Source organism: Thermobia domestica, chromosome 11, assembly GCF_964235325.1.
Source record: "Thermobia domestica chromosome 11, izTheDome1.hap1.1, whole genome shotgun sequence".
Classification (NCBI taxonomy): domain Eukaryota; kingdom Metazoa; phylum Arthropoda; class Insecta; order Zygentoma; family Lepismatidae; genus Thermobia; species Thermobia domestica.
Window position 1 is genome coordinate 101,211,059 of NC_137464.1, and position 19,463 is coordinate 101,230,521.

At 33.9% G+C, this 19,463-nt stretch overlaps 2 long non-coding RNA genes across 6 annotated transcripts in view; one reads left to right on the forward strand and one right to left on the reverse strand.

Annotated features, from left to right (window-relative positions):
* The window catches only part of LOC145664330 (uncharacterized), a 1,055,818-nt gene that overhangs the window by 526,595 nt on the left and 509,760 nt on the right, over window positions 1-19,463 (forward strand). The gene's annotated exons all lie outside the window — the stretch shown is intronic.
* Window positions 1-19,463, reverse strand: part of LOC145664332 (uncharacterized) — a 137,268-nt gene that overhangs the window by 46,426 nt on the left and 71,379 nt on the right. For all 5 annotated transcript variants that reach the window (XR_014127372.1, XR_014127373.1, XR_014127374.1 and 2 more), the window contains one exon: window positions 171-210. This is a non-coding gene — a long non-coding RNA (uncharacterized LOC145664332). The remainder of the gene's footprint in view (window positions 1-170; window positions 211-19,463) is intronic.

Sequence of the window (19,463 nt, forward strand, 5' to 3'; positions counted from 1 at the left end):
AAGAAAGAAAGAAAGAAAAAAGGGAAAATCTAAGTACAACGGAAGTAAGTGAAATACAAATAAGAATATATATATATATATATATATATATATATATATATATATATATATATATATATATATATATATATAAGATAGATAGATACTAGAAATTAAATAAAAATACTTACTATCAGTTCTTGAACAATGTTCCAGTCTAACGCCAGGGATCTGAATGGAGAAATAAATATTAGCAAAGTGCGTTTACGTAACAAACAGTAAGTAGAAAGTATACGAGTTGGAACTAGAAAATGTTCACTGCTACTTATAACCTATAAACATTCACTAATACAAATTATGAGCTTTGATGTCATTAATATGTAGCATATATGTATAACTTACCTATTTACTTAGCGAATTGAAACACGATAAGTCAACCACTGAAGACATCACTATTATAATTATCTCAATTTTCTTACCAAGTTATAAGGCAATCGTTTACTACTATGTGTGCCTCTGTCTCACTATCATCTAATATTGTAAGTAATACCGAAAGTGATAAATGTAAGATGCTATTGACAAAATATATTCACCAAGTTTTCCTTTGAACATATGTTATGATGTTATTTACTTTTAACTTATTGATTTGTTTTGTTCCATATTAAATATACAATTCTGTTATATGATATTAATCCATCGACAATATAATCTCACTCGGAATTTTGTTGTTAAGGTTATTTCGAAATTATCAATTTTGTGCTTATAGTGTAATGTTATTATAGCAGTATTTATCGCCTATAATAATATATAGATATGTACGTTCTAAACGGAAAATCGAATTCACGAGAAGCATTTATCTCCGAAACTACGAATCTGGATTGCGTTAATACATCTTTTCCCGTGGCAGCCGCTGCAGTGGCGACTTTAGAATTGTATTACTTAGTTCAGTTTTCCCTCGGAAATTCATGTGATGGAATGACAAAACTGAATTATACAAAATTTCACCATTGCACGACAAAGGAAGAGTTTGTACAATTTATCTTAAAATGTCCACATCTCGGATTCTCTGAAGATAAGAGACATGAAATTTGGTATATAAGCTTCACATTTAAAATAATTTGACACATGTCTCAAGGAAAAAGGCGAAATGGAAGTGAGATTACGTTTAATATAATTGGAGGTTACGTTTACTATTAATATATATATATATATATATATATATATATATATATATATATATATATATATATATATATATATATATATATATCGAAATTCAAGGTTAAAGACTGGAAATTTGGTATCTAATTTTTTCATATAAAATAATTGAAGACATGTTTCAGGGTTTATTGATATTTCCCTACAAGGAAAGAAATAAAAAGGAAAGAAAAAAGAATCGGAGTCGTATTTGTTAAAATAAGATGGCTATATCTCGAAATCTCTTAAGGTTAAAGGCATGAAAATATATATTTAGACTTTTAATTTAAAATAACTAAAAAAGTGTTTTAGCGTATATTGGTGCCGTACGTAGAAGAAAAAGAAAAGGCGGCAAAAACAATTGGTGGGAGTTAAAATTGTTTACATGACATGACCATATCCCGAAATCCCTTAAGAGTAGAGACGTGTAAATTAAAGATGTGTTTCTTTCTAAGTTTTAACCTTGGAAGGGAAGAGAAATTGTAGGAGTTGGAAGTGTTATAATAAGATACCCAGAACTCGAAATCTCTTAAGATTAGATGTATATTATGGATTTAAGAGGTATGAGAATGGCGAAGGACGAGCTAAAATAGGAGTCTTTGGTCGAATACTCCAGGTAGCCGAATGCTAATTTTAGTAAATTATTTGCTTTATTTTGACTATCACATTATCATTAATTTAAATTGATGCTTGAAAATTATCGGTTATTCAGGAGACAAAATTACTGGGTGGCATCACTACTCGCCCCGTTTACTGGGTCTTCTTAGTTTGCTTCAGCAGCAGAGGGCCGTGCTCATTATTTACAGTCCCGGTGGGAGTTCATATAGTTCGGATCCGACTTTAAACCGTAGGTCCAAGTCTCATATAGCCTTGATGCGGAACGGAACGCTTAACTTTTAATAAACCAAATTTATGACCATTTACAGAAGTAAAACTTATGAATCATTAAATTTATTTAAAGATCTGCAGACTCACCTTCATATAATCTTGCTACCAGGGTGTAAACTTTTTTTTTTTTTTTTAAATCGAAAATGTTTTGACAGAACTACTAAAATTATCACATGCAATAGATGACCAAAAAATTAGGTGGAATGAATTACGTTGCAAGAGTAGGTATTTTTCTATGTAAAAACATGAACTTTGGTAGATCTTTTTAGAAAGGATCGAATTACGAGTAACACTGAATTATTTGCTGTGTATAAGTCGGGTTCGATTCTCGCTAGTCTCCAGTACTCACCACAATTCCAACTCGATATATAGCAACAAGCATAATAAAGTAAATTTTTCGCTCTACAATTCGTAATATTATTACCATTGTGTATTTTATGAAATACATAGTAAAAATTATGAGTCAATTGAAGAAGTGACAAGTTGAAAAGGAAATTTAAAAAACACCGTAAATTTTATTCAAATATATAATATTACAGTATAAGATATATACGATTAAGTAAGCTTTGGAGATTTTAAAAAAGAAGAAAAATGAAATGGAGCTTACGTTAGTTTTCTGTGAATCTATCTTTTTTTCACTGTTTTTTCTTTTTTCTGTTTATCGTTACACAATATGCTCGGAGGAAAAAAGGAGACGGTGATGATGGTAATGAATGAAATGGTGGAATGAAGAAAGTAAGAGAGAATGGGAGAATTTCACGAATATACGTCCACCACAGCTTACTCGGCAAGAGCTGGAATCAAACCAGGGAGCTCACACACGAGAGGTGAGCGCTCTACTTCTGAACCACAGCGGAAAACGTTACATTACATATTGTTTTTGCTTTGTTTGTGTGTGTGACTTGTCCAAAACAATCACGATTACAATTCTGTGGCTCATGCAATTCTGCTGCAGATTAAACTCTTTTATTGTGATTTTAATTATGCAAATCAGTGACGACAGAAAAATGTGCAGGGTGTTCCATAAAAATATGCTCAGTTTTATGGACATATCACTCGCATACTTTTTTGTTTTGTTACAAAAATGGGAAATGATTTACTGAAAAGTTCATAATGTCATTACCTTTTGTTAATGTATTCAGTAGAATGGTAAATATGTCAATGAATACCTTAATCAAAGTTAAATATATGTAATAGCCAGTTAAATAATGAGTACAGTTTTATAGGCACTCTGTACTTTCTTGGAGATAGATGAGAGGTAAATTGTTAGCAGGCAGCTATATTTTTGTATATCGATAATAATAGTTTTATATTACTTGATCTAACTTACAATACAACATCTCTGGGAGAAGTTGCAGATGTAGAAAGTAAAAACTGGGGGCGCAGTCAGAATCCCAGATTATGATAGGTATATCATGAGTTTACTATAACTTTCAAAAATACATAAATAAAATCTTAATTTATTTTTGAGACTCAAAAAACTGGGGGGCCTAGGCCCCCGGCCCCGGGTTAGAGTAATCACTGTGTGGGGGTGCAGTTGGGTGGCAGACAATGCTACCTGGGGACGTCCACCTACTTGCTCCCCCTCTAGCGTCGTCATTGATTCAAATGCAAAGCTATAGTGAGAGAGTAGGGTCTACTGGTGCACTTAAAATTTTCTTTCTGGAACGAACTGTAACCCCACTCAATGTAAATCGCTATTATATGTGTAGTGGTGATGGAAACTCAGACTACACCACGTTACGTGCACACTAAGTCATGATATCTACTAGAGACATCTACAGATTGGAAAGATCATTAAGTCTATCAAAGTTGATGTTGTAGATCCGAAGTTTAACATTCCTTTCCAGTGCCGAAAGGATATATGAAACGTTGGTGTACAGCTTAACGTAGGATACAAACCACATCAGCTTAAACTAGGAATCGAACCCGAAACTTCTAAGCGGAGAGCCACGAGGGAACTCATTAGATCTGTCAATAGTTGAACAGTTGTATTTTTTTTTTTTTTTTGAATAATTTGTATTGGTTTTGGAATTGATATTCTTACTTGCAGCCATAACATGTACTAATGCCATTAAAATTACATGAGAACATTAATACACATAGATGGCACTTACAGATTGTTCATATTGTGCATTTTTTTTTTCATTTTACGTTATAATATTCCAAATCACTTGTAACTATTTATATGTATTAAAACATTGCTGTAAAACTTTTCCAATACTTTATTATTTTGGTAGAATATTAAACAAAAGATGATACTGTATTTAAAGTACAAAAGGTGATTCTATTAGGAATAGTTCTATAAAGCATCATTGGCATGTTGCTAATTAAAAAAGTTAGAAGAAAATAAATTCCATAGTTTAAATATATATGTTTTATAGTAAACCAAAGCCATTCCTCGTACATATTTCACGATGTTATTTACGATCAGAGTAATGGAATTAAGTCCAATTGCCATTTATGAGAAAAAGAATTTAAATTTGCACGGTATACTTAGGAACATGACAAAAGTTTCTTTTCTTTCTTTCTTTCTTTCTTTTTTTTTTTTTTTACATTATAAGCAGTATTCGTAGTTTGAGGGAAATTTCCCTAATCTAGGGAAATTCCACAGCTAAATTTAGCAAAAAGAAAACTTTTTGATAAGACCTGAAAATCCAGGCAAATTCTCAAGCCCACTGATTGACCAATATAAATATTTAATATTTTTTTCTTCGTTCTTCATTGTGTGTATGTGTGAGTGTATTCAAAGTAGCATAATTTGCACACATTTTTGGCTGGAGGCATTTGTACTTTTTTTTTGTAAAAAAAAAAAGAAAAAGAAAAAGAAAAAGTGAAAACAATAGAAGCAAAAGTAAATAAATAAAAGAAATGTGGTTGACACTTCTTTTAATATAGTTACATTAATCCCCCCACCACATAACTTTTGTCATAGGAATTGGACACTCAACAAACTAGGAAAAAATTGATAAGAAAAGGGAAAATTTTATGCCAGTCGAGGGAAATTTTAAGGAATTCTACGAACACTGCTTATAAAAGTTATTTATAACATCTGGACATGAAGCTATTATTATTTATGTTCAAAATAACCAAAAGTGGGCTTGATTTCGTTGAGGATTGAAAGCGTCATATATTATTATATAGATCCTATATTGACAATTTAAATAAAAACTCAAAATAAGCTATATTCTTTTTAAAAAAATGTCTACGCGGCAGCTTTACAAAAACAATATCAATGGGTTTAACAAAGGGTGTAAAAGCAGCAAATTACTGACAAATGCAGGTAAGTGTAGGGTAACCTCATTGCCAAGGAAAACTTCAATGTCATATACTATCATTGTTGTGTTCAACGTCAAGTTCAATAAATAATAGAAATTAAACTAATATAGCATTCAAACAATTTTAATATAAACATTTAGAATTACCAGCGACCTTGTGCTTCGAAACTTCCATTAAAAATGTAGTCTTTTGTCTTCAAGATAGTCTTTCTTTTCTTATCTTACATAGCTTACATTTGTACACTTTTTCAATAAAACTATACTTTTTAACAGGGAAATGATTGACGTAACATGACTGAACTCATAAAAAACAATCTAGTTCTGTCATTTTTCCCTGAAAATATAGGTGAAAGTATTTTATAATTACAGTGTAAAAAATCGTTGTGTTATTTCAACGACATGCCTATGTGTTAACACGATTGTGTTAAAATATAACACAAACAAGTGCTTAGAACAACTCACTCTCCATTTGGAGTTGTGTGTCAAATGCCGGTAGTTGAAATGACACACAGCCTGTGTGTTAAATTAACACAAGTGTAGAATCTTCGGTGTTGTTTTCTGCGTGATTGCCAAATATGTTGGACATCTAATCATAAAGGCTTATGAATTGAAGCTACAGACAAACACAGTAGAAAGAAATACTTAAACAAATCCAGGTATACGCAAAATTTCAAAATGCAAACCGCGCGATGTGTTTTCAATTGTTTTACATAATGTTTCTCAAGAAACCCTAACAGTCCACGATATGCTAGGCGTGTGCCATTTAGGTGTTCTAAATTCATCTCCCACATTTGACGCATTTATTGCTTCTTTTTCTAAGCGATTATGTACTAGAAGCCACAAACGCATCAACTTTATTAGATGGCAACTGTTGCCGGTCATTTGAAAGTGAATATGGAAGAACTATAAAATAAAGTAAATAGACAGTCGTCACTTTGTTATAAAATAAGGTCTACATGGCGAGCAGATTTTATCTTATCCCGAACGGTTATCGTCAAATATACGCGGCTTAAAGGAGCACTTCGATTAGCCAAATTCAAAGACCTCAACAATTTAACCCTCTACAAACGACGTTTTCTTCACCGCCTTCGTGGCCAAGTCGGAAGAGCATGCGGCTAGAAATTGGTGGTTCGTGCCCCCACTCACACTAGTACATTTTTTACTTGTTTAAAGTTTTTTTTTTAGACTCAGCATAATGTAAACACATTACGCATATAGGCGATTTAACATATTTTGGGGGAGTAATTTTGTGGTTCAATAACGCTTACGGCATGGCTCAACACCGGTTATGTGTTAAAGACGTAACACACCCCCTATGTTAAACGCCAACACCGCGAGGTACCGGTATATGTTGAACTAACACCGCGTAGTGGTAGTCACGCTGGAACCACTGCCCTGTGTTAAAATTGAGTTCAATTAACACAACCATTTTTTACTGTCTACCCATCGTGTTTTCGGGTGCAGAATAATACCGGTTCAATACTAAATAAGCGTAGTGGATTGTAGTATTGAACCCCCCCCCCCAAAGGCTTGGACCCCTCCCAACAAAATTTCTGGATGCGCACCTGAACTATTAGAATGATGTTTGTCACCGCCAGGAAGTTATTTTTTATACACACTGAGCATAATAAATAAGCGATCTGTTCCAAAAGAATAAAAAATTTCAATTATGATTCATAATTCACTGTTGTTTTTATCATCTATGTTCTTTTCATCGCCATAAGAAATGTTTTTCTCGAAAACTTTATATCAAAATTGATTTCAAACATGTCATTTGGTGTAGCTCAGTAAAGTCTACTGAACTGCAAAAACTACGAGTTTACTATAGTATCACATGTTAAGTTAACTAACTGACTAACTAACTAACTCTATGGCCTATGAAACCCGGAGGTTCAATGCCGCGTTCACAAAAGCTCTCCACTGAATTCTATCCTTAGCTAATTGCATCCAGTTTCTACTTTGTATTCCTATCTCTGCGAGATCCATCTTAATATTGCCTCCCATCTGCGCCTAGGTCTTCCTAATGGTCGTTTTCCGATGGGTCTTCCAGTCAAGATTTTGAAAGCGTTTCTACTTTCTTCCATTCTAGCCACATGACCCGCCCACCTAAGCCTCCTAGACTTGACGACCCTAACAATGTTGGGTAAACCGTATAAATTATGTAGTTCCTCGTTATGAAGTTTCCGCCAACCCCCATTCCCGTTCCTCTTGGAGTCCGAATATTCTTCTCAGGATCTTGTTCTCAAATACTTTCAGTCTATGTTCTTCCCTCAGAGTAAGCGACCATATTTAGCAACCATACAGAACAACAGGCATGATTATCGTTTTATATATTTTAAGCTTCAAATTCTTCGACAGAATTCGCGACGACAAGAGATTTTGAAGCGAATTTCCTGCTTTTACTCGACATTTAATTTCTTCGTGAATATGATTTTCATCAGTTAATATCAATCCTAAATATTTGAAAATATCTTATGTGAATTATGTAATAGAGCCATATATAATAAACGTGGACATCAATCTCTATAGAAGACAAAAGTCTACTCTCTTTCTTCGTGGAAAATTGTATTACAATAAATTAAAGGAAGTTAAATTTAAAGATATTTAGCAATTTACGTTTGAATTCTTTTCTTCCTTTTTAGTTTTAATTTAGTTCGAAGATATTGGTCTATACACAGCGGTGTCTTTCAGTCACCCATTCACGTAAGGTTGAACTATATATTCCATCCTCTATGGATTAACACGTTAAAAAAATTTAGGGATACCGGAACACAGGGACTACGATAATCCAATTCATTCAGACATATTACGAGAAACGTTCGATTTATAACCGGAATTTCTTTTTTATTCAGGTGTTGGTGTGCGCAGCTTGGCCTTCGTATCCCATCCTGTGATAGGGTAGTCCTAACACTTTTCTTCAACAATGGACAGTTGAGGAGATAGGGTCTTTGAGAGCGGCGAAGGACGATAGCAACAAGCCTAGCAGTGTGGAAGCTGACGGCCCCAGTGGAACAGCACTGCAACATCAAATTCCTCCTGAAAGAAGGTGTGAAATCTGCTGAAATCTTCAGAACATTAAGTGTGCAATATGGCGAAGAAACTCTCCCTCAGTCATATGCGTTTGAGTGGTATTCTAAATTCAAAGCAAGAAGAGAATCCCTTCTCAACGTGGCCCATACTTCACGTCGAGCTAATGCAATCAACGAAACCAAACATTCGTCAGATAGAGCAGCTCATTCTGAGTAACTGATGCATCATTGTAAGAGATTTGATTGCGAAAACAAACATCAACATGCGAAGTGTGGAAACAATCATCTACGAACACCTGCACTTCTGGAAAATCATAGCTAGTTGGGTCCCCAAAATGCTAAGGTTCGACCAGAAGTAATGTAGGGAAAACGTCTCGTCTCAGTATCTGCAGCAATTTCAGAGAGAAGACAAAAGTTTCCTTGAAAAGATAATCATCTGCGATGAGAGCTGGGTACACCGTTAGACTTCAGCGTCGAAGCGCTCCCACATGGAAGGAAGGCGTCCAGACCCGCAACTCTCGAAAAAATTCAAAACACAAGCGCCAGCTGACAAAGTGATGCAAACGGTATTCTGGGACAAGGACGGAGTGATATGCACCGATTTCCTGGCACGAGGGGCCACAATCAATGCTGTGTAATACAGCAACCTCCTTCGGACCAAAGTCAAAGATTCTTTGAGAAGAAAACTGCCACAGGCGGTGGAGGATTGCTTCATCATTCTTTATAACGACGAGCGTCCTCAGACGGCCACGACAACGGTCATAGCTATCACAAAGCTTGAGCTCCGATCTTCACCTTGCGACTTCCATCTCTTTGGTCCCCTCAGGAGCACACTGAAATGGGTGAAAGATTGTCCCAAGAATTCTATGCCGCAGGTATACGAGCCCTCCCACATCGATGGGACAAGTGTGTGCGTGTACATTGGGAGTACCTTAGAAAAGAACAGTAAGTGATTCACATATTGTCTTCCCTAGAAATATTTAACAGAAAAAAAGAAATTCTTGTTATAACTTGAACGTCCCTCGTATTACCCAATTCTATAAGTTATCCTTTCGGTCTTCCCAACCTACCCAAATGAATTTTCCGCAGAAGCATTCCAAATTACAATCCATGTATACCATGCATATTTCAATCTAAACATTGTGTAGTCTCTATCTACTGTGCCGTGGTTCCCAACCTTTATTTGGCCATGCTTCACTCACAAATCAGGCCACTCTATAATTATGATGTCCGCTGCTGTGACATATCATTTACCCAACTGTGAAATTTTTCTTGCTTGCAATATTTTATTTTATTTAAAGGGTTTATAATAGAAATAAATAAATGTGAGGAAAACTATATACATAAAAACCTTTAAAAAATATAATCTAACTCTGTTATCTATAGAACTCGGAGGTACAATACCATATTTACATTTTTTTATATTTAATTATTAAAAGTGTTAACCTATTCTAGTTGAATTGAGTTGATTTTGAGTTTACCGTTCCTTTCTGCAACGAGGTTATATGAGACGTGGAATAGCAACTGATTAACGTGGAATAGCAACCACGCTGGGAATCGAAAGCGGGTGTCCCATGCCAAAAGCGCGTACGCTAACCGCTTAATAACCTATTTTAGGTTTGTACCACAACATGTTAATACTTGTAATGTTGATGGTTATTTTGGATGCGGTACATCTCATTCTTTATATGCACAATAATATATTTTGATTCTCTCCTAACTGTTGAATGGTAATTGGCGAAATGTATATTCTTTCTGTAACAGAAAGAAGAAGAGAAATAAGATTTTATCGATGAAAAATAAAAATAAAAATGAAAAAAACTGAAAATCGCACAAAATTTCCTGAACAAGTTGAAAGATTATTTCAAGTTTTATTTAAAGCAAGCTATTTTGATTCAAAAGTGTGTCGAGGAAATCCAAGTTAGAAAGGTCATTATTGACATTTGGTTGCGTTAATGCAAATACCAGGCTAGGGCGACAGTATTTCAGGTAACGTAATTGGTTGTTAATAACACTGGAAAGATTTATTTTGTTGATGGTGGGCAGAAGAAGGAGATTCATGGCTAATTAAACAGTTTCTTCTGCGGGCTTAAGCCCTTCCCCTGCATTGCCATGTCACCAAATGAGAAAAAAATGTTTCACTTCATAAATTTAACAGTTCTGCTTCATCTAAATTTCAGTATTTTAAAATAGTCAACTAGCCTTTGGCTAGCTGGGGACTTCGCCCCAGACCCGCACTTTGCTTCTTAATATTCTGCTCAATTACTCGCGATTTATTTTTACAGTTGCCTTTGTTTTGTCATTCACAATGTATCGACTTATTGTATGATGATGTTACATTCTCATTTTCAGAGGTTACTATTTATTTGTTATTTTTAGCCTTTGGCAGATGACGGGGCAGGAATATTCACTTTTGACAATTTTCCTTTGGATTAGTCCCGAAAGGCTACAATCATCCCTAAATTTCATTATTCTAATCCTGTTGGAAGTTCCTAAACATCTTAGCGTGTAGAAGATGTCTCATATAAATAACATGATAAAGATTTTGCAGTTCCTCATAAAACCTCTCTAAATTTTGAAATTTTTATTTTTTGTAATTTTGTTAAATAATCATATAGAAAATGTACAAGCATACCACATTTTTATTCCAATTCCAAGTATCTAAAACATGAGATTATAGATCCAAAAAAAGGCCCGTTTAAATAACATGATCAATTTCTTCATCCCCTCCCCCTTTAGACACCCCAAAAACTAAAAATATTCAATTTCAGCAATTTTTCTGTGGGTTAGTCCCGAAAACCCAAACTTCAACTTTCCCACGTCAGCCAGAAGTACACGTTATTTTGTGTCAGTGAGTGAGTGAGTTCATGTAGTTTTATACTTGTAACTAGCCTTTGGCTAGCTGGGGGCTCCACCCCCAGAACCCCACGTTTGCTCGGCCTTGCAACTCTTAAGTTTCAGCCTTTGCATCAAGAGTGAATTTCGTACATTTGCTCTTAATATTTCCTGAATTTGGCCCAGGTGGGAGATTCGCCTTGCACTTCTTAAACCACAATTCTATCAAATTTCAAGCTTCTTTTCGTATTTCAACTATGTAAGAGATAAGATTTTGTATCCCAAGAAAACGCCCATTTAAATAACATGGGAATTTCTTCATCCCCCTTTAGACCCCTTAAAAATTAAGAATATTCACTTTTGGCAATTTTCCCGTGGATTAGTCTCGGAAAGCTGTAATCATCTCAAATTTCAACTTTCCACGTCAACCAGAAGTACCCTTTTATTTTACGTCATTTTACGTAGCTTTACATATAGTTAGGATTAGGATTTAGTAAATATGGAAGCTACGGGGTCTTGGAGTGATATTAAATCTATGATATATTTTATTGGCGCAATGTCTTTTGTTTCAGATACCGTCATCATCAATAGTGTTTGGCACAGCATAGCACTATTTACAATCTGTTTGAAATACACAAATTCTACACAGATGATGAGCTCCTCCGTGGCTAAGAGGTTAGCGTACGCGTCTTTGGCGTGGGAGACCCGGGTTCGATTCCCGGCGGGAGCTCATGTGGTTCGGATTCCACGTTAATCAGTAGGTCCACGTCTCATATGGCCTCGCTGCTGAAAGGGACGCTAAACTAAAATCAACTCAACTCAACTACACAGATGATTAGCTATGATGTCATGTCTAGATATGATGTCATGTCTTATATTCTTTGCAGCAAAGCAAGGATATCTACGGCATAGATTAAAAGGTTATTATTTAACATACATAAAGTACGATAATGATATAAAGTTATACAAAGTAATTAAAACATATATAAATAGGTGCATTATTAAAGGAAGGATTATAAATATATTCCGTGGGGAATATACTTATCTTTCTGTTGGTCTGTTGTAATCCTACACTGTTCGCTGAAACTGTGCATGTACAAAATCTGTAAAAGAAAAGTGTTAATACTAGAACACATATAACATCGTACTTACATCTGCTGCATTTTCATCTAGCTTTGTCAAATAATTTCAAGGTTACAGTCCTATGAATATACCGATGATTATTTACACGACAACTTGTTTTTCTAAACATTGATTCGTAGTACGGTCCTATACCTTCAGCTCATAAATTTTACATTTCTAAAAGCTAGCATAATTGATACTTTCTAATATATCAAGGCTTAAATACTTAAGAGGAAGCTCTAGTGTACCTCATATAAAAAGTAACTACTTTCTGGTTCTAAAACATGGTATCTACAATCCTAACAACTTTGAAACAAATATATTTCCTACATTATTGAATTAACAATATGGATAATTTTAAAATATATACTATGCTAATCTACTTACTTCTACTACACGCCATCTAATCTACGGTTCCTAAGGACGTATGAACTTAATGAATACTTAACATTTCAAACTGACTTATTTTATTATTGATGGTATGAGTATTGGTGGTACTAGAGAAGTCCGTAATAATTTGTCTTATTTGTAACATTTATATTTTGTTGTTCAACTTCTATTTCACATTATGTATTTATATGTACGTTCTTTCGAATTGTTGATGATTTATAAATAATATCCTTCATAATTTCGTCTTAATGTTTATTCTTTAACTTATGATGATGTTATCACAGATATCTTTTAGAGGATAATGCACAACAAAATATTCCTACAATGACTTTATAGTGATAGCAGAATGACTTTATACATTTGCATGGTGAGTCGGTTATTACTTCGACCCGTGCAATGTGATATCGAAATTTTCATGACTATTTTGCCACCTCACCACGGAATTTGCACCTAAATTAGATTTTTCCACAGTTTCTATACGTGTTAGCTACTCAATTAAATTTACAAGGGCTGATCGGCCTCAGTTGTCTAATGTCACCTTCTGTCGACGAAAGGTTTGCTGTACCGAAGTCACCTTGTGATATCTAAATCGCTCTGAATCTTTGGTGACTATTTGGGAGCAGAACAAGGTATTCTCTTATTTTTAATTAAGAGTTTATATACTGAATTTCTAACTTAAATGAATGCTTACATTAGGCACTTTCTGAATAAGGAAAGAGAGAAATATAAATATTATAGGAATGACCCTTCTTTCTCCCCCCTTGCACCTAAGTTTTTCGAAACGCTGAAACAGGTGTTTCCTTATTTCTTCACCAAAATAAGAGTTAATATACTGAATTTCACATCTCTAACTGAGACTAATCTTTACATTTATCACATTATAAATAAAGCAAGAGAAATTTAAATATTATAGAAACGATGCCTCCTTTCCCTTTTAGGAGAGGAATTTTTGGAAACCCTGAAACACTCATTCTTTTATTTTTGGATCGTAAGATCCAATATTCCGTAAGATATGATCGTAAGATAAGATCGTAAGATCAAAACTTTTCTTGTAGGCTTATATCTGGAGAACTATATACAGTGTAGCTATCACTTTACTCGGTATGATGTGCTTTTTCCGTTTTTTTAAAAAAAGCTCGATTTAGGGGCTGTTCAAAAATTTTGTGGCCCCTGATCGAAGATCCAATATATTTAATTCAATCAAAAATTTTCTTGTAGACCTTATATGTGGAGAACCACATATAGTGTAGCGAAACCCAAACTATCACTTAACTTAGTATGATGTGCTTATTCCGTAAAAAATGCCAAAACTAGATTCAGAGGCCATTCAAAACTTTTGTGGCCCCTGATTCAAAAACTAATTATTGGCCAAGATCGCAATCTGTTGATGCATTTTTTTTTAATCATTCCTAAAATTCTTGGCTAAGATCGCAATCTTTTGATCTATTTTTTTATTATTTCTAAAACTCTTGCTAATTAATAGTTTATATACTAAATTTTGCAACTAAAAATCCTCTCATAGGGCTATTTCTGAATGAAAGAAAACGTAATATGGTCATTATAGAAATTACCCCGTTTCAACCCTTATGAGTACAATTTTTGAAGACGCTGAAACATGTATTCCCTTATTTTTAATTAAGAATTTGTGTAGCGAATTTCATATTTCTACTTTAAGCGAATTCCCATATTTCGCACTTTTTGCATACGAAAAGAGAAATGTGAATCTTACAATGTAGGAATCTTATTTTTTCATTTTTCCTACAGTGTTAACTTTTTAAAATAATATTATCATATTTTGTTGCCAATTTTTTATATTAATAATATTCAATTTAATTTTTCTAAGTTTCATGACGTTACGTCAATTTCGAGTACGTCAATTTAATTAGTCATGTCATTATTTAACTATGTGTGATACAAATGATAAGTTTGTTAACCATTGAAATGCATATATTTAGAATAAAATCTTCTAAATTATGTAAATTTACATTATTTTAACATTGTCATATTTTAAACATTCGATTTCATTAATTGTAATAAATATTTACAAAATATTTTACTCCAAAATTTCAATGATTATTAAAAATAGGCGGATTATATTCATAGCCTTGTATGTGTTTATATTCACATATATTTTAATGTAGCGATGCCATGGAAACTGGAATGTGAACCCCTGACTTGCTGAGAGTCTGCGGGTTGAGACTAGATACTCGATGGTGGTTTTTTAATGGAGTCACTTGTATGGAATTTCCACTCTGGTGCATATTTTGCAATTTCGCTATTTTTTGCAGAAGTAAGTTATGTTAAACACCTGAAATTTAATTATTGTTATGGTACTTGGATTTAGATCTTGGTAACGCTACGATACATTATATTTTAAAAAGTAATTCATCTTAATTTTATTTACATAATCAGTTGTGTTTATTAAATTCTATTACTCGACCAAGTTTGGAAAGAAATTGTGTCATGTGAATTATTTACATTGTTCACGAATTATAGTATTTGTTATGAAACAAGATACTGCAAGCTAGTAATATTACATTAAGAGAATTTACATAATGAGACTATTATATAACTGTTATTTAATCAGCATTTTAATTTCAGAATTGTATGAGCAAATGTTTGTAATGTTGTAAGAATCTTTGTATTCGTCTTTTCCAGAAATTTCTTAGATTAACAAAATTTAAATTATCCGGAAAGTTGTCTTGAAATTTTAAGGATTTTTGGTCAGCAGAATGTTCTTTCTCGACTGAGTTTTCTCAAGAGTTTCCACGTGCTGACTGAGACCATTGTTGTTTCGAAGTTTCTGAAATCTGCATTCTCAAGTTTTTGGTTATATAAAATCATTTCCTTGGAGATAGGAGGAAGTTAATAGAGAAAGGGAGTTAGTAGAGTGCAAAAGAGGGACGCGACGAAACAGTAACGAAGAAAGTCGCGAACCGGGTAGTCAATTCGAGTCACCTAAGTAAAACTCTAAAGATTGCACCATAGACAAACACATCATGTTTTCGATATAGTATTGTCTTCGAAGCGAAGAGTCAGAATAACCTTTGCTTAAGTTGAAAGTGTTTGGAAGTTTCATGGACGATTCTTGTCATCGCGTATTTTGGTTGTCAAGTTTGATACTTCCAAGGACGTTTTGTTATAACCGAATCAGAACTGCAGAGAAGAATATTTTGACAACATGGATGCAGCAGCACTCAAGGTATGACATTCTATTTGGCCATATTTCCTTTTCTTTTATCCTACACAAACTTTCAGATATTTAAACACGTCCTATCTATCAATCTAAGAACACACAATATTATGTCCAATAAATTGAATTGACATGAACATAAGGCTACTTTCTAAATTAAACATCAACCTCATTAGTTATTGTTTGAATTAGATTTAGTTTTCATTGTATACATTTTGCCTAACTTTGAGGGGCATGTTCATAAGAGAAATTTCGGATATTTCTCTGAGTTTAGTCTGGTCTTCTTTCTTTAGCTACAATCCCCATACTCATTTAGAACTAGAGTAGGCCAGGCTAAATGATTAAAATCAAAAGAAAATATTGAACTGAAATTGTGAAAGAAAAATCACTATTCAAAAAAAAAAAAATGAAAAAAAATCTCAAGTACAAAAGAGCATCTAAATTGCTATTATTTTAGCAGTGACAACTTTTTTCGTTGATTTTCTTGATCGGCTGATTAGTGAATCTTGAGCAGTGCCGTAAGCTGAAACATGATTTTGGTTGTTGAAAGATCCTTCAAAATTAAGGTAAACTAGGTATAACCTTTTGGAACTTTTATTTATCGCAGTTCAAATTACTTTTACTAGGCAGAAGTTGAATTTTGAGAACATGGAGAAAGCAACGAACATGATTCGTGTCTAGTTTTATTTTAGTCCCTTTCTTCACAGTGTTTCCGAGCATTCCATAATGTTAACTACATATCTAAATTATTAATATTTTGGGCAACTTAGTATTTCATATATACTCATAACAGATAAATATCAATGGAACAAATACAGTTTAATGGTTACTTTTATTTTCTGTAGAATTGTTTACTAAAGTAATTGCCACAGATATTTAGACTTAATTACTTTCCTGCTTTGATTCTGGTACAGATGCATGTTTAGTGGCCTAAAAAAGATGCTTAGGTTGTATTTCAGAATAATTGTTATAAATATTTATAATATTACCATTATTATGAGAAGCGAAATGTGAATTATAGAATGTAAGTAGTACAGGAAATTTGTATTTATGTATTTGCCAATATAAGAGTAAAGGAGTGATTTATGTTATAATATGTGTAGAAATCATGCAAGGTTATTACCTTTTTTTTTTTTTTTTGATTTAATATGTATATTAACATTGCATTTACAGAAAATAACAATTTAATATTTCAGAAACTATTCATGTAAAACACCTATATAAGCACAACCTTGTATGAAAATGTGAAATTTATTTTATTTAAAATGCTATTATTACATAACTATTGAAAACCGAGTACAGCGGCAACTATTAACAAAATTGTAAATTATTCCAGATCAGTTGTCATTAGTTCATTGCAAACTTTTTTTTAAAATGCTCATATATAATTTGCTGTAACATGTTAGACATGAAAATTGGATTTGGACTTTTAACAGTGGCGGATCTAGCCTGGGACTGGGAAGGAGGGGCTAAGCCTACCAGTTTGTTGAATGACCAAAATAATTTAAGCTATTATTTATATATTTTTGAAAGTTTATAGTAAACTCATGATATAATATTTATCATAGTCTGGGTTCTGGTTGCCCCCCAATTATTACCTTCTAGATCCGTCCCTGACTTTTAATCTAGATTAATTAAACACATGTACATCATTACTTGATGTTTGACCCAGAATGAAAGAAAAAAATGCTTCTTAATTTGCCAATTTAAGACCGAATTGTTTGCGAGACTTAGATTCCATAGGAAAGTTACAGAAGATGAACACAAAGTTCTGTCCACAGTAAGGCACAAAAAAATATTAGAATATCAGTTTTATGTTAATTAGCACAGTTTCAAAAAAAAAAAAAGGTTTAAAATGTCAATGCATAGTAGCCTACACCTTTTTGTTTCAAAGTGAAGTTTCATTCCTATCAATAGATGGGCAAGCACAGGAGGTAACACCTTCCCTTGGGCCAATGACATGAATTTAAATGTAGTAAAAAGGTACTAGGAGTGAGTACCAGGAATTACTTATTTATTGATTAATTGTCATTAATACATAAGAATGCGATGCGAGATAAGGTGATGGTAGCAATGATGTGTTGCTCCATAACATAAGGACTCATGATGGTATCTGAGACAAGGTTCTTAATCTTAAGCTAATACATCTTTTAAAAATGCAATTTCATTCCCATCTGAAGATGGTGGGCCGCAGAAGGTAATGCCTTCTCTTGGACCATGATTGTACCTAGGTAGTTTGCATTGGGAGATGGGTTACAGGATTCGTCCATTGATCGATTTTTCGCAACATAAAATTACAAAATACAAAAATATAGAAAAGTACAAATAAAACAACAAAAATGCTTTCTACAAGAAGCAAAGAAGCGCTGAAGTGCTGAAAAAACTTCTTCGCTGTACAGTAATAGTTCAGAGCGCTGACGTGCTGAAAAAGCTTTTTGATTCTACGGTAGTAGTTCAGAGAAGAAACCCGTGAGGATGGTGTATTTGCTGAGCAGATCTGGGGCGACTTTCAGCTTTGGCATGTAGATGCGTAGCATGTGTGCTATGTTGGTCAGGTTTAAATCCTTGAGAAGTTCTTTAATAGTTTGGGTGATGTCTTCAGAGGATCATCACGAGATGTCTTCGGTGTTGAAGTTGCAATAGTGCGTGATATTGTAGGTTCAGATCTTGAAACGGATGTAGCAGCGGTGTCTTGAAGAGATGCTGAATGTGAGATTGTGCTTGCTGGTGTTGTTTACTTTTTCTTTTTTTGTTGAATTTGTTGTATTCGCGGACATCCGGAACAATTAGCAGAATGAGTGCCTTTACAGTTGACACATTTCGTAGGCGTGTCTCTGGTCTTCTTTTCGCATTGGTACATCCAAGGAGAGCTGGTGATCTTAAAGCACCGAGGCAGAGCTTCGCAAGTTGCTTGCGAATGCCCGAATCTTTTGCATTTGAAGAATTGCAAGTAATGTTTCTTTTGTAGTGAATCTATGCGAACTTTAATGTGTAGCAATGTCTTTTTGAACATTCTGGTGGCTTGTAGAGTCTTCTTCAATGTAATCAGGCATAAAGGGAAGGGGACTTTCCCTTTCCCGCCTTCACGATTCTGGGTTCGCATTTGTGAAACGGTGAATATTGGATAATTCTTCTCCTTGAACGCTGTTCTGATGTCTTCAATGTTGGTATCAATTGGAAGGCGGCGAATAACTACTTTGATACGAATAACGGTATCAGTAGTCTTCCTGATTTTGGTAGCATATTGCAGTTGGTGGTGAGAACAAATGTTTTGCACGACTTTTTAATCTTCCTGAAGCTCGCACTTAACGTTTTATGAATAGTAACCTAACTCCTTTGCTGCAATCTTGAGTTATTAATTGTAATTTATAACCCAGGGTAGGAGTGCAATCATATGTATATCCAAGTTTTGATCACGTCTGCGGTAGTCTTCATGTCATCTATTTTCTCATCCTTCTCAAGTTCAGTGTTTGAAGTGGAAGTTTCTTCTGTGTCATTCGTGGCTTTTGAAAGGACATAATAGGTATTTGATGTTGGTATAGGCGCAGGCGT